Source organism: Delphinus delphis, chromosome 3 (genome assembly GCF_949987515.2).
Source record: "Delphinus delphis chromosome 3, mDelDel1.2, whole genome shotgun sequence".
Taxonomy (NCBI): Eukaryota; Metazoa; Chordata; class Mammalia; order Artiodactyla; family Delphinidae; genus Delphinus; species Delphinus delphis.
Genome location: NC_082685.1, coordinates 29,891,156 through 29,908,853, shown reverse-complemented (window position 1 = coordinate 29,908,853; position 17,698 = coordinate 29,891,156).

Below are 17,698 nucleotides of genomic sequence, written 5' to 3'. Positions count from 1 at the left end.
AGCTCTTCCCAAGATGTGTGCAGTGGGTTTTTCCATTGCACACATCTTGGGAATGCACACATTCTTCAAGGATGTGTGCAGAGAACAGCACAGATCAATCTGTAGGAAGTGTTTTGCTCTATGTTAGCAATTCTGGAATCATTTCCATTCAGCCTCGGCCATGAGTGAAGTTCAATGTTAAGTGTTCTGAAATTCACCTGTAACTATTTTATGATTCTCACGTGGGACTTACAGTTTTCCCTTTCTTCCCACTGGAGGCTATCCACTACGGTAAAAGCATTGCTTCCCTCACCCCTACTCCTTAAGTGTCCTGCACTGACATCAGCTGCCCCAAATCCCAGGCCTCTTTGTAGTACTCAAGATCATCTCTTTAGAATAAATCCTTTCTGTGGTTGTGAACTGTCAAATTAAAAATATTTCTTTCAAATGTCTGCTTCTCTGGGGACTTCTCTGGCGGTCCAGTGGTTGAGACTCCGCACTTCCAATGCAGGGTGTGCGGGTTCATCCCTGGTTGGAGAGCTAAGATCCCGCATGCTATGTGGTATGGCCAAAAACCAACAGAAAAAACACAACACATTTAGAAAAAACTGAATAAAATTAAAAAACAAAACAAAACAAGAAGTGTGCTTCCCTGCCTATACACCCAGACGAAATGCACTGTTTGTGGCCACTACATCCACTAACTCTATCTTTCTTATATTTTTTTTTATTTCAAATGCTCTTCAGTTTGTTGACCTAATACATGCCCATGCATCCTTCAAGGACCTTTACAACTCTTATATTTCTCTATAGTTCTTTTTATCTCCTTCCCCTGGCAGAGTACATCAGTCCCTTTTTGCAGTGTCTCCAGAGTACTTTAAACAAGTCAAGTGTCTTCCACCATCACCACCTCCTACCCTCCATCAAAATGTGAGCTCCTTCAGAATCCGGTCTGCCTCATATTCATCTTAATGAATCACATTTTTCAACATTAGAAAAGAGCCACCTCGTGACACTTTTAAAGAAATTCTGCTCAGACTTATATTTTATAATAAAACTAAGGTTATTAAATGGTTCCCAATATTTATAATAATTTTGCTGCAGTCTCATCACTTTTATTTTTAATTGTTATGATCAGAATTTTATCCAGATGGTGATAATGAGAGAGCAACCCTTTAAGAATGCTTCACCTCACAGTACAATTAAAGCAGACATCTTCTAAAGGCTCTTAATATTCCCCCCAGAAATGTGAAATTACATCTTGTTTTGTTTCGTGAAAGTCATGTTTTCATTATATGAAATTGGTATTTTATGTGAAAGAAAAAATCTTCTGTTCAGCTTTGAGCATGGAGACTTGTGCACTTCTTAGCATATTACTTATTCCAAAATTATTGAAAATATTATTCTTGAAGTTTTTTTTTTTTAAACCATACTCTCAGCTCTGAGAGTTATAATGTTTCATAAAGAAAGTATCATAATCTACAGAAAAAATCATGCATTCATATCTAGTTGAAATGATGGATTAAGCTGTTTTATTATAAGTATATCAAAATGCGATAAATATTTGCCAATGAAATGTAGTTATCATAACGTTTTGCACAGTGCAATTTCATGTTAATGTCCAAGAGGAATATGGATGGCTTTATATGTTTGATTATAGTACCTGCTCCGCAGTTTGAAAAATTTATTTGTAAGTGTTGAAAATGTAAATAGGAAAGTTTCAGGTATCTATGAATTATTTCTAAATACCACTTAACTCCTCCCAAGACAGATGAGGGCAGTATAAAACTGCAATTCTGATGACTGATAAAACAAGCCAGACAATTAAAGGCAATAATCCAATAAACTGAAAGAAAAAAGTGAATCAGCCTTTTGAGAACCAGGAGGGCGTGATGGAAAGAGCTGGGCTGTGGGGTCAGCAACCGTCTTGACCACCTAGTACCTTCATGTCTTCATCTATAAATGGTGGAGATCATGCCCAGCTCCTAGGATGACCCCGTGGATGAAATAGGTTAATGATAATAAACAAATAACACTCCATGCTTGCTGTGTGCCAGGCCCTGGTCTCATGCATGCTTCAATTTCTATTCTTTCAACTCTAAATAACATATAGTTTGTGATGTTTTGGTATGCTCTTGTTTTTTATTCCCCTTAGACATTTGTGGATTACCTTCCTGAGCATTTGTGCAATTTATGTAGAAATAAGATAAAGGACAAGGTATTCTATTAGTCCTTAATTCTACAACTTCATGACTATATGAACTTGGGAATATTACTTAACCTCTCTATGTCTCAAGTTTCCTCAACTGAAAAATAGCGGCTGCTGCTGCTTCATATGGGGACAGGTGCTTTGCGAGGCTGTTGTGAAGATTAGGTGAGATCATGCCTGTGAAGTACTTAGCACAGTGCCTGACCCATAGCAAGTGCTCAGTCACCTCTTATTGTTAGTTGCACAGTCCCAGCATTATTATTACTATTGTGAAGGCTCATGCGGTCTTTAGAAACCCTGCTGTATGTAAGAAGTCAATAGAGGGAAATGGAATATTTTGTGGCTAATCATTTTTGCATGTATCACATTCCCCTCGTATTTCCTTTTGTTAGATTCCCAATCTTAGGCTCCACTTTTCATGACAGGACAAGGAGTATGGATGGCTTTATATGTTTGGTTATGCTACCTACTCTGCAGTTTGAAAATTTTATTTGTAAGTGTTAGAAATGTAAATAGGAGAGTTTCAAGTATCAGTGAATTATTTCTGAATACAGAGAATAAATTCGGATGACAAGGAAAACCTGGAGTCACAGAGGCACAAGCCTGCCCGTTTTCCCCTTGTCCCACTGTCTTAAAACCTTTAAATGTCCTTTTAACCTGGGTAATGGTAGCTTTGTCCTTCCTTCCTCCACCCACACCAGTGCTGTTAGGAATTGAAGGGGCTTCAAAATAAGCTTAAGATCCAGGACTCCCTTTGTTCTGCCCCTAGACACCAAGTCCCGGAGGAACACACTGCAGTCAGTCTCTCTTTGAAATTCTAATTAATCTACATTTTAAAAGTGTTTTTTAATCTACATCACTCAGATTTTCAAGAGCTTCTCCACTGTTATTAGATGTCATATTTCCAGCCCCATGTTTGTGATGCTTAACTACGGCCCACACTCCTAAATCCTCCAGAAGTCTCAAGGGTTCTAAATGCATCCTTCCCAGTTTGCACTAGCATCATTTTTTCCTCTCTTGATCTCTTCCCACAAGTCAAAGAAGTCGTTCCTTGGTGACTCGTAAACACCACTTTTGGCAGACAACTTATTAATCTGATCGTTGTTTGTGGTAGCTGCAAGATTGTCTCTTACACTGATGGGGAGAGGAGGCTCAAAGTCGACGTTATTTTTGCATTGACTTTAAACATTATTAAAGGATTCAGAAGTTTATAGAATTATGATGATATGAAAGACATAACAGTCTTGTGGGGGAAATAATGAAAATGCCCATTGTGGGAATGTATTTGCAAAAGAAAATTGCCTGTTTTTCTGTACATCCCGAGTGCCTGCAGTCATCTACTTTCTTCATCTACTTTGTCCAACATGTATGATTGACTACTCAGTCAACCAAGATTTAGATTCTTCATTGTGAGCAACGCCATAGTAACGTAATCCAGTACCACTCTTCTCTGCTCTTCTTTTTCTTTTTGTCATCTAAGTTTTCTTTTTTGTTGTTGTTTTTTTATTTATTTTTTTATACAGCACGTTCTTATTAGTTTTCTATTTTATACATAGTAGTGTATACATGTCAATCCCAATCTACCAATTTATCCCACCATCCCCCCCACCTCTTTCCCCTCTTGGTGTCCGTACATTTGTTCTTTACATCTGTGTCTCTATTTCTGCCTTGCAAACCGGTTCATCTGTACCATTTTTGTAGATTCCACATATATGCGTTAATATACGCTATTTGTTTTCCTCTTTCTGACTTACTTCACTCTCTATACATATATACAATGGAATATTACTCAGCCATACAAAGGAACGAAATTGGGTCATTTGTAGAGACATGGATGGACCTAGAGATTCTCTGCTCTTCTTACTTTATCTCTCATGTTGGTGTTTTTAGGAACGGGAGAGAACATCAGCTCCACTAGTTTAAAAACAGCATACGGCTGACAACCCCTTTCTGTTCCATATACTCCTCATCTATCTTGCCAGCATAGCTTTTTGGCAAAGCAGTATTTTTGTCTGAAGAAGAATATATTGCATAAAAATAAAATGTTGTCCATAGGGCTGTGATTTGTAAAGAGATTACAGGGAATGATCAATTCATGAACCCATTCTAGTCAAATACTGCCTGTCTCTAGAATCAGGCTGATTTTGTGACAAAGCCACTTTGGCTACTAACTTACTACAGGATCTTGGGGAAATTATTTCAACCTCATCTAAATTCCTCATGTCTCATAAGTTCTGTAGTATGTTACTTCTCTATACGCTGCCTGTCTTATAGTAAATGCTTAATAAATATGCCTATTATTATTGCCATTCCCAATTATTGTTTAACATGATATTTTCCAAGAATTATGGAGGTCTTATAGTGCCTGTGAGACATATCTGGCTAGGTACTGTGAGTATTAAAGGCTACAAGTCTGCCTGTAAAATATATTTCTTGTAGAATCCTAATATTAGTCACGCTAATATTGGTATTAGATAAAAATGATACTATAGCATCACTTTAAATATGTGCACTTCTGTTCAAAATAATATTATTTTAAAAGTATATTGCAACTGTTTTATTAAATAATATCAGATTTAAGCATTTTGATAATGTTTTCATACCATTTTGTATGTTATTAATTTAGTGACATAAATAGCTTGCCTTTCAAGATCCTAGAATAAAAACCACAAGGACAGATTATTCCAGATGTGGTTCCCCAGCTGGAGTACTATGAGAAACAGGAGAGTGGATAGAGGGCATCATTTGGTCAGGATGTGTTCATATGTCCAATTTTTAGTTTCGAAAAAACAAAGAAAAGATAGGAAAAAAAGAGGGCTGGAGGGAGGGTAGGAGCAAGGAGAAAGAGAGTTAGTCAACAATAACAATCTCAGGTTTCAGCATCTCGTATTCTATTCTATTTTTCCATCCATATTCACTTATTGAGCATTTCCTCTGTGCTTTTTTTTTCAGTTGCTATTAATTTTTGCGTGTCTTTTAATATCTCAATTTTGAGTAAATACTCTCTTCTTGCAGAAGACAAAATGGTATAGAAATCGAGATCGTACAGTCTCCCCAACAGATTTTTTTTTTTAATAAAAAAGCAATTACTCTCACTATTATGGTTACATGGAAACACTTGGTAGGAAATGAATCCCAACTGTCTCTAAACCAATAAGGTGCATTCATAACTCTATGCTTGGGACAGGTGCAAGCAAATTTCAGTTCTGTACATTTTTTTTGCAAACTTTAGCAGGTTACTGAAATTCTTAGAGAATGTCATCGCCTCGGTTAATTAATTAATTTATTTATTATTATTTAAAAAAAATTTTTTTTTCACCAAGCCAAACATTTGGCCATATTTTTATTTACAACATATACTATAAACATATACAGTATGGCTATAAAAAGAACATTTTTAAAAAAATTTAACTGTCAAGAAAGTGTATAGTGTTATAATACTATACTACATGTTCATATTTTATTTCAAATTGGTTTGCTTATCATCCATTTCAAACCATTAAGAGTTAAATGCTACTTAAGGATAATTAAAAATTACCTATTTGCATTATTAACAATAAACCCAACAAATTAATAAGAAAGAATCATGTCAAATATTAGTATCCAAAAAAATGGGCTTTTTCAGAAATTATTATATAAAATATAGCAGCCAATTTCAGTTTATTTTGCTCTGTGATAATGTACATATGCACTTGAATAGGATTCTAGCATTTGCTTTTGGAAGATACTTTTAAGAAGTTCTTTGATTTCTTAAGGTCCAACAACTGCCACACCCAGCCAAATCTAATCCAACAGTTCATGCAATGGCTTTGGACAACGAATCATTGAGAAATCCTCATGATCTGGGTAGAGTTGCATGTTCTACCGATATTACATATGATGGAAAGAGACATTACAAGCCAATATCAAAATTGTAGCAAAAGAAAATACATACATTCAAATCAGTTGTGACAAAGGTTTTCTACAAATATTTTAAATGTCATACTTTTAGGAAACCAACATTTAATGTGTATTTGGATTTTACAGTATCTATACTCTAACTGAAAATTTAAGAGTAGTCAGATGGAATTCAGTCTAGTATTGCAAATCTTTCCGTTCAACATTATTGAGCACCCGCTATGTGCATAGCACTGTGCTAACATTTTAAAAGTCGAGTATTAAGATCCTTATCTTTACCTAAGCATTACCTTAGTGTGAGGTAAAAATATATTAAATTAGCGTTAACTCATTAGTTTGCTTGTGGTAATATATGTAATCCTGTGCCAGCTGGCGTCCCTGTGCCATATAATGAGCTTCACTCATTCACACACACAAATATCTGTACACCAACTGTGCCAGGCATTGTGCTAGTCACTGGGATACCATGATTTGGCATATGTTCAATGAATGCAAATTAATCTCAACCTATGCAAAACAATTGGAAAACTACCTTACTTTTCTAAAATGATCACCTCTATTTTTAAAAATAGCATTCAGTCTTTAAATATGTTCATAATCAGTAGCACGCATTAGTTGAATACCTAAAATATGCTAGTAGACCCATGAGCTGGAGCAGCAATTCAACGTCTTTTTTTTAACATCATCTATGTTCACCCACAGTTGATTACTTAAAGAAGTTTAGAAATTGAGAAAACAAGAATTTGAAATTTCACAGGTGTCTTTGCAAAAGTGAAGCATGATTAGTTTGCCTGGGATACTTTTCCAGTGCTGTCATATTGAAGGTTTGAATGAGGTATATGGTGCATTTGATTTTATCTCAAAATTGAGTAGCCTTGTTTTAGGAATGGGGGGAAGAAAACGTATTTTCTTTATCCCTGGCGACCCTTATAAATGATATCCACCTTGAATAATTGTTCAGTCGAAGCCGAGCTCAGTACATAGGGAAAAATATATTTCCTCTCTTTTTTAACAGTGGCCAGAGCCTCAAACAAGGTAGTGGCATGCTTTGTTCTTTTGGACTCCCAAATGCTTGTGGTAGTTCCCTGATAATATGTGTTGTCACTAATAAAGATAAAATTCTTCTTCATCAGTAATGTCCTCTGTCCACAAAATATTTATATACACATATAGTTTTACTTCTCTCTTCTAGCAAATCTATAAATGGAATTTTTGAATGGAAACCCTATGATATAAATAACTTAAAGCTTTCTCATAGTTTTACCTGCTTTGCAATCAGCCGTTTTCTCCTTCAAAATCAGTGCCTCTCATTAAGACTACTTCTGGCAGGGATGAGGGTCTAGCATCAGTTTGTAGAAAAGTGGTCATGATTTTGCCTCTGGGTTTGTTTTAATTGTTCCTCTCTATGCAGTAAGGTTTGTGGCTTGAATAATAGAGAATTCATTTGTAAGCTTTGCCTCCTACGTTTCTCCAAAGATTGTTGTGAGGACTAAATTAACCCCAAATTACTTATTGCACATCAACTCTGTGCCAGGCCCCCCTCAAGGTGCTGCAGACATAGGTGTAAACAACACAGTTCCCACGTTCATGGAATTTAATTCCAGTGGGGAAAGCCTGAACCTGAACAGGACAAAAATCACAAGTAAGGACTGCAGAATAGAAAATGCAATATGGTAACATGTGAGTAAAGCATCAAAGATCTTCTTCAGGAAGGTCATGGAAAGCTTCTCTGAAGACATATTGTTTGATCTGAGTTGTGAATTATAAGGAGGGAGGTAGCCACGGACAAACCCAGGATAAAACAACATGTCTGAATGTCCTGAGAAGAATGGATGTGCAGTGCTGGTGGAAGGAAAGGGAATCTCCATAAAGCCTTATATGACTGAGCTGGAGGGCATAAGAGATGAGACTGATGAACGGATGGTAGCAGAATCATGTAGGGCCATGATATATAAGGAGTTTTGATTTTATTTTAAATGAAAGCCAAACCATTGGAGGGCTTTTGGGGTGGGAGTGGCATGGTGTAATTTACATTTAAAAATAATAACAATATATGCAATAATCTACCAAGATTGAATCTTGCCTCTGTGACTTACCTCCCTAAGCCACCATTTTGTTACCCTTAAAATGGGCATCATTATGATCCTGTATGGGCATCATATGATCATCATCACTCGTATGGTAAAGATGAAAAAGGCAATCAATACACACTGCTCTGTCAGCGGTAAGCCTTCAGCAGACAGAGGTATTCAAAGAAACACTTAGGTCTCTCTTAAGTGTCCCCTTCATTCTCTAACCTGGACCATTCATTAATTTATTTTGTGCTCTCCTCCTCTCCCTTAATGTCTGAAATTTTTGACAATTTTCTCTGAGATTCATGGCATTCGGGCCTCTGGAGATAGCAGGGGGCCCGGTTTACTGTCTGTTAATTGTAGCTGTTCTCTGCTGGAAGTGCCATCACAACTAGAATAACCAGGGAGACTGGGAGGTGGTGCAGCCTATTAAATGGCCCCATGGGGCTGCCCTAGCAGCAAAAATCAAAACAAACAAACATTGTCCCAAAACAGGTTTGGGCGTTAGGGGGTTTAAAAATGGACATTTTCCCATTAATAACGTATCAGTTAAACTCTAATGTGACAGCTCTCAAAAAAGTCCTTCTAACAAAACTATTTTGAATCCCGAATCATTCATTTTGCCTGCATATGTCAAAGCCAAACCACGCCTAGCAGATAATTTGGTCCATAATTTCCAAGGGTCCAGGTAACAGCAAATAGAAATAAATAATCTGCTGCTATCCCATATTTCCAATGTTTCTATACAAGCTAACTATTTCATGGAACCTGAGAAATCCAAAAGTGTTTAATGATTCAAAATATCTAGTTGAATAGCTTATATAGAAACAATATCCAAATAATTAAGAATATTTTGCCCTCTGTTTTTAAGAGGAGTCCCAAACCTAAAACCCTACATAAATAAAGAAATTCATCCTTTAACCACGAATCTTTATTGTTAGGCTAGCCATAATATTGCTATGAAATTTTCATAGTAAGGGCAAAACATTTAGATTGTAGGGCATTAAAACAATTAACGAATTTCTTTTTATTTGAACCATTACATACAGAAGCAAATGATATACCTTATTTCATTGCTTGGTTAACATCAGCCTGTGCAAAAGAAGGATGTTTTTCAGAAGAGAATTACAAAATAGATAAGGTTGGTTTCCCCCATATTTAACTTGATGGCAAGGAAGCCAGGAGAATTTCTTTGGAATGTTAAACCTGGGATGAAATTGTATCTAACTGTTAGGAAAAACATGGATGGGGAAGGGGAACACATTAAAAATCTTTTATGTAAAGTAAAGAAAATTTACTTTAAAAAATGAGATTATATCTGTACAAACACAAGATTGAGAAAACGGTTTAAATGGAAGGAAATGTAAGATAATTGTTTTGCGTTACATTATCCTCCTCCCTCCTTGCCTAGCTAGTGTTTTCTACAAATAGATTGCATTTGATCTTGAAATGTGTATGAATACCTACCTATACGCTCCTATCCCTGTACATAAACACATATTTATCAATTTATATATCCACGTACATATGGATCACAACTTAGGAAGCACAAGGTAAACTTATTTTTCCTACCACCTACTATTCCTAAAAGGACATTCTCATACAGAATGCCTGCAACTAATATTTTCACTACTACATCACAGGAATAAAAAAAAGTTTTATTCTTTGATGTATTGACAGTGAGGATCATTACTACTTTACACTTAAGTAAATGATTCTGGGCTATTTTTTCATTGTATGTTTCAATGCTTTCTGTAAACTGAAAGTCTGAGTATATATCTACACTTGAGAAAAATAATGGCCAAGATAAGAGAAAATATATAGAAGTTAAATTCTAATGCAATAAAACCTCCCCTGGAAATAAACTTTTACCCCTGTTCAATTACCTGCTTGCCACCATAGATTTTTTAGGTGACATTCCCAATTTGGAAAAGTACAGTAAGTGGTTTATACCCACAAAACAGCTCATCATGGATGGACTCGCTATATTTACATCTGAGTTACAAACACTTGAAGTTTGCAGCATGAAGCAACCAAAGATTGAAAAGCAAGGGTGTTTCATATCACTCTAAATTATCATTTCCATAGATACAACCTTTATCATTTCTTCTCTGCACTTAAAAAATAAAAACCGGTTAAGGTAACCCCACTGCATAGTCTTCTGCTTGTTGTACACTTCACTGTTACAGAGTGAATCAGCTTGGCTAAACGTACTCATTAGTGCCCAATTTGTTTCTCTTCGTCTCTTTAAAGAAACCTTGCAAGCAGTTGGAGCACTTATTTTATTTTGATTCCACAGTGGAAAATGGTATTCACATAAGTAAGCATATACCAAACAAAAATAAATCATTATTTCTTAGATGACCAATATCAGCAGGAATCTCATATACTTCTCTGCTGGAGTTGATTTCCAAATTCATTGAATAATTATTGGTGCTGCTTTTCATAAGTGAAAAACATCTTTCCCTTTCTATTCTGGTTAACTTTTAAATGCTACCTTTCCTCCTCATTTCCTCAACACTTCTGAGAATTATTTGTAAAGGAGGGGGGAAAATGAAACTTCATATTCAGCAAATGTTAAGGTGGTTAGATAGAGTATAATCCATAACAACCACTCTCCTAGCCCTGAAATTTAAAGTTTTTCTTAGGAGCCTTCAGACAAAGAGTGTCAAGTTAGACTATCAATAAACAGAATCAATACCAATTAATGCCATAATGTTTTAAGGTAAATCTGGAATTTATTAGACTGTTTTAAAATATAGCACTTAGATTATTAAAGTTCTATTTTTCGTTTGCTCTGCCAAGAGAAAAAATACATTGTTGTTTCACTTCCCAAAGGATTAATTGAATTTTGCTAATAAACCTTGAGTAAATTTGGAACAATAGGCATAAGCATTTCTATATTCCCCCCTTAACAAAACTTATTAACAGCAGGTAACTCATATTCCTTGCCTCTCAAGTGAATTTATAAGACGCTGATTGGTTTCAAGTCAGTTTTACTACAGATTAGACATTGTGGCCACGTTACAGAAACTGAGAGTTCTCTACTCGGTTTAGAACTTGAATGAACATTTTTAATGGCTGCTGTGTACAGTGTATTGTATTAGGCACTATTATTGAGAAAACTACCAAATAAGACTTTAAAATTAATTCCAGCATTTAGACTCAGGAAGGGTAACAGTGGCAGGTTGAGATTCTGTCTAATGTTTAGACTCTTTCTGTATGTGCTATTGCTCCTTTGAGGAATTTTTCTCCTTTTATGCTTTTGGTTGATGATCTTACATTTTTGAGCTTCTAATTAGAAGGGAAGCTGAAGCAATTTAAGGAATGATTTTTACCAAGTTAATTTTTTTCTTGAGGTAAAGCCTGAGCATAGTTAATACCCAAACATAGAGCAATGTAACATTTGTACTATTTGTATCTTTCCAGCAAATAGATATTTATATTTATTTCCATATTTATCTATTTAGCTCCTAAAGTGAAAATATAATATTAACATAATTCAAAAAATAGTAAGATAAAATCTAAGAAACATTTTGGAATAAAATATCATAATGCACATTAGTCATTGCCCTTTTATTGAAAAAACTCCTTATTGTTAAATCGATGTATTTGCAAAAAATACAGTCCAGTCCAGATCTATGAACCGTCCAGGACTAACTCAAATATGTCTTTTTTGAAATTAAAAAAAGGTCTATGTAACTACAAAAAAATCAATGTGATAACATACCTTTGAATTATTCTGCCGTGGAATCCCTTTATCTCTTTACCAAGAAAAAATTTTCATATGAATATGAGTTTTAATTAACATGATGGACGGGGTACTTTACAGATATTCTAAAATATCTTAATATAAACTGTTATTAAATAAAACATATTTGAAATTATAATAATGCATTAGATAATCAAATAATTTAATAATACATGAAAACATTTTCAAACAAAATATATTTTCATTAATATTTTACTCATAAAATACCCAAGCCAAATTGTTTCTAAATAAGTAATTATTTCATATTTCAGATATAACCTGAAAAAATGAATTTATGTTCAGTTATTGAACTTTTGAACCTCATAAAAAATCATTTTAAAAAAGATTAAGAAATCTGCAACACAGAATGGCTTACCCCTGAATTTTATCCAGATTTAGTATAATGGAGGCTCTAGAAGTATTGATGGGACATATAATTCATGATTTCATATTCATAACATAGCTGAAATTTAGAATATATTGTTATTTATTGGCAATATCTACTCAAACACAAAGAGACTATTATATAGTTAGGTCAAATTCTATGAGTTTCTCTAACCTTATGGGGGAAAAAAGATAGGAAATTATAGACAAGATTTAGATTAATTTGAGGGTTGAATTGAATATGCTATATGACCCATCTATTTCCTTGTCCAAAAATTAGCAAAATAGCAGATAGAACCACTTGGCTAGAGAGAATGTATTTAGTAGTTGAATGCAAACATGATAGCCATATACGTAGGTGCTCCAACCTAGAGTAATCTTCCATGTGTGTCTCACTTATTGTGTCAATTGTGTATTATTTTAAACAATTTTCCAATAAGCAGATCAACTTCCTAATGTGTGTCTTATGAATTTTTCATGGGGGAAAATGAAAGGATAGTATGATCAGAGAGATTTGGGGAATGTTCTCCATATTTGATACCTTCAGTACATGAAAGTTCTCAGGGTTCTAACAGAGAAGACATCTCTTTATCACAGTGTCTCCCAAAATACCATTTACCAAGCATTACTTATTAATATTTCTATAGAATAACATAGTGTGTGAAATCCCGCCGTATAAAATGGAGTCTACTACTAACTACCTGATAATCCAGTCTACCTTCAATTTCCCAACTTTAGTTTCATCAGGAAATCTGTACAGCAATCAGAATGAACTATGTATTTTTCCCTCCATGAATCCCCAAGATGTTCCTTTCGTGTGCCTTTGTTCACATTATTTCCTCCATATGGAATGTCTATTACCTCTCTCTCTTACCTCTGTAGGTTCAAATCTAAGTGTCTAGTAGGTGTTTCACACATACGCTCACATAGATGATATGCCAGTATGAGATTCTACGTGTGCAGCTATGCAATCAACAATATCAGATGAAGCTTGAACAAACATTTTTAGTGCCTCTGAACATTGTGTATTATGCCAGGCACTATTATGAGGAAACCAGCCAAGCAAGGTTTTTTCCATGTACCACATGAGAGAATTAGCACTGCCGTTTTCACAGGAGGCAGAGAGCATCAAGTTAGACTTAGAGAGAGGGTAGGACATAAGTTGTATCTCGATTAAATAATCTACCTGTTAACTTTCTTGCAAATGTGAGCAGAAGCTCTAAAATCATAGGCCCCCTGTCTGTAGTGAGTGGGAAGACTTAGAAAGGAGATGGTTTGCTTTGTAGACATGCTTCACCTGCTTTTGCGACTAAGAAACAAGAATCTGTGTGGGTTGCTTTCTAAGCTGTGATTCAATGAATCAACAACTGTTAAGGGCACTAAATCCTATGGTGAAAACACTTTGAATTGAATCCTGTCTCTGCTTATTGTGATATTAGGAAACTTACTTAACCTTTCTAGGCTGGTTTCTCCCTCTGAAAACTGGAATAATAATACCAATTTCCTAGAGTCCATGCATGAGTGAATAATGAACTGTATATAAATACTCAAAAGATTGGCATGTGGTTAAGTTCTCTATGTGTGGAAATATTATTAATAACATTACCCTTCTTTATCCTTTTGCTACTCCTTCCTAAGTCACAAAGAATTCAGTAGCCTTTCATGAATATTCAACACTTTGTCTGAGACTCATGAAGCATTCTTAACCATCTATATTCTTCTTGAAAAGAATAAGATTCTAAATCATTACCAAGGCCAAATTTTAAAAGATGGAACATTTTATCTATAATGCATAATTGCCAATTCTAACTCAGTTACAGTATAAAGGCATTATTTAATTTAATTTATACCTTTGACCATGTCCTATGGCTGGAAAATAATGTCTTCTTTTACATGGTAGTTCTAACCTTTCCCCAATTACCACTGTCTGATGTTTTCAGACATAATTTGTTTTCAGTAAATAGATTTTATTTTAAGAATGTCTATCCAGCCCTTTATATGTTATAACCAGATCTTGTTTTAATAACTCTAGATAACAGGGTCCTATTTTTTCGTCTCTTCAATAGTATATTGAGATCATTCTACTTATAACAATTTAATGAAAATAAATGTTTTTGTGTTATTGAATAGAATTTCCATAATACAATGAGTTTCCTGAGATAAAAGCTTCAAGGCTAAGTGAAATGTAGAACAAGGACAATGATTCTAATGGAGAGATGGCAAAACAGTGTTTATCTAGGGTGCCAACTGCGACTCATTGGAAATGGCTTCCAGGATCCCTATATAAAAAGGATGATTCAGGCTTAGGAACAAAGAGTGCCATGATGGTCCTAAGTCTAGGAGCAGGATATGGTGGATCTTGAGCTTATATTCATTTTTTCCTGTCCAAATTAAACTTATGTGTAATATCTGTAGTTACTGGGGAAATGTAAAATATATGAAATACCAAGAATATTTTCCCTTCAGTATTGTAGTGACTCTTCAACCCCCTGACAAGAAAAAAGTACTATATGTAATATTAATCGTGGGCAGACTTTTTCCCTCTTTTAATTTTTTTCTTATGTCTTCTATCTTCATCCTCTCTCCCATTCTTCCGTCTTTTTCCCTTTCCTGTTCTGCTTTTAGATTCCCTTACTTTTCTTTTCTCCATCTCTTTCATTTTCCTTCCTTCTTTAAGCTTTTTTAGCATCTACAGTGTGTGCTTACATATGAATCCAGGTGCCCAGGTAAATCAAGAGTCTGTGCCACATTTGAACAGTAACATTGTTTGGTTGTATCTAATTGCTCAATTGTAATTAGTCCTGATCACATAGAGGACTCCAGGTAGCTTTTCCTAACCAGGGTATGGATGTTCCAAACTGCTCTTTGCTAACCCCTCCCTCAACTGCCCAGCAAGCTAATGACCCAGGAGGCATCTGTTTCCCACCTGACTCCTCAAGGTCATGGAGAGCTGGCTGCTTTGAAAATGCTTACATGCTCATCCACCCATATCATCTTTCCAGGACTGCTCTCCTTTATGGAGAGTGAATTGCCTTTTGGGTTTCCTAGATATTAATCCAACATCTACTTGAATATTAACACTTTCCAAGCCCAGACTAAAGGCAATTTTTGCCATAGTGTTGACCATATTTTAAAAAGTAATATAGCAGAGGTTATTTTTTGTTTGTTTGTTTGGGGGTGGGGGGGGCAGGAGGACAAGTAATATTTTAAGGAAATTTAGCATTAGCGACCGACTAGTACCTGTCTCTACGGTAACCAAATCTTAATAATTTTCTATTCTTTGCATTCAGTCAACTCTTTATCTTTCAAGTAAAATTGCTGTGTAACTCTACGGATGTTTTCGGAACTCACTCATCAAACTATATTATTGTATATCTTGTATACTCTGTTAGCATGCACTTCCTTGAATATAATTTTTTCAGCGATTTTTCTACACTTGTATCAACTGAACTCTGTAAATCCCCTTTTATCAAATTCTGATGAGGAAAATCAAATGCAAAGTAATTTTGTTCCCCATTTCATCAATGGATAAGTTACTGTTACTGATAAATTGTTCTGTGATATGGTCTTAACCCTTCTTCTCAGGTAGAAATGGGAGCGAGAAAAATTATCTCTACCTTTCATATGTTATGGTGGTAAAGGGTGTGGGAAGCCTTTCTCTATTGAACAGTTGTTGTTTTTTTACTCTGCTGTATAATAATTTTATTTTTCCCCTTCTGAAAATGAGTTTTGTGCTCTTCTTGTGAAGATGGGTAAGGCAGTGGAGGAAAGTTATTCAATTTTCTTTTGGGAGAATGTTGTAGCTACAGAGAAGGGTCACAGCTAGAGCATCATTTGGTGAGTTTCCCTAGAATCGGATGCCTTCTCTGCCATTTACTTGACATGTACCCTTGGGTCAATCTCTTATGCTTTCTGGGCCTCAGATGTTTGTTTCAAAACTTTAGTTATACCAAAGGAGAAAATAATGGAAAAGAGCATACTCTTCTCAAAAAATTGAATATTATTAAACAATTTCTTCCACTCTGAAAACCCTACATATGGAAACCCAAGCCCTTTCCTCACTTCCCCACAGGTGATCATTTTTATAAATTCCTATCATTTTTTACTTGCTTTTCTCATCCAGTGTTTTCTGAGATGGGGTCATACACATCGATACATGACTAGATTTCATTCCTTTCAACTGCTTATAGCATTATATTACATGAGTGAATCATTTATTTGACCATTTACTAATGATGAATGTCCATGTTATTTGCAATATTTTGTATTACACAAAATGATATGATAACCATCCTACGTACGTGTGGATATCTCTCCATTGGTTGATAACTAGAAATGGATTTGCTAGAGTACAAGGATGTCAGTTTTTAATTTTAGTAAGTATTGTCTAGTTGCCCTCTAAGTAGCTATATCACTCGAGCTTCCACCAATAGTGTAAGAGATGTCCATTTCCCTCCAGTCTTAGCAACACTTGATACTATTGATCTTATGAAAGTTTGACATTTATCTGCCGATTTTATTAGAAAATATTATATCATTTTACTAGCATTTCTTGATTCTGTTTTTATTTAAATCGATACAATGAGAGACTTAGGTTTCTAATAAAATAATAATTAATTAATTTTAAAAGAACTTAAAATGTATTAGAGATTTGAGATCTTTGAGGCATTTTTCAAAAATAGCACTATTTGCTTATGTCTTGGAATTATTAGTTGGGTAAAAAGGGAAACTGTATAGTATGGTCAAATTTCATTGAGAGCTCTCACCTCTAACCTTCTCAGTGCAAAGGGGCCTGTTATCTGTGTAAGCATCCCTGTTGAGTTTACCATGGGCTGGTTATGAAGATGTAGGAATCCTACCCCAATTATTCAGGTATCTTGACTTGGAGTTGTGCAACTTGCTTATATAGGAATGGTTTATGAAACATTACCGTTTCTGGGCTAAAAATGAAGTTGCTGTGCATACAGAACTTTGAAAATGCACAAAATGTCACACTGCCTAATGGCCTTTGAAAATTAGCCATTTAGGTCAAGAGGGAGATGACGATAAGTTTTGTAATTCTGTGAAAGTCTTTCAAGTGGTCAGGACATTTCAATAGCTTGACATTTTCTCCATCTGTTCTACGTTTTGAAATATGAAACCCAAGAAAGTGAGCACCCATGCAGTTCTGGTTGGCTTCTGTATGGACTTGGTAATGCTGGTCTAGCAGTGGTCCGGAAATGACCATGTAGGTGTCAGATTCACACCCAAACTTCTTTTTGTTAATAAAGTTTTTTCAGGACAACTAAGAAAAGCCCACTTGTTTAGGTCTTGTCTATGGCTGCTGGCCCTACAAAGGCAGAGTTGAGAAGTTTCAACCGTGAGGCCATCTGATACAAAGTAAATTATTGGCTGCCTGGCCCTTTA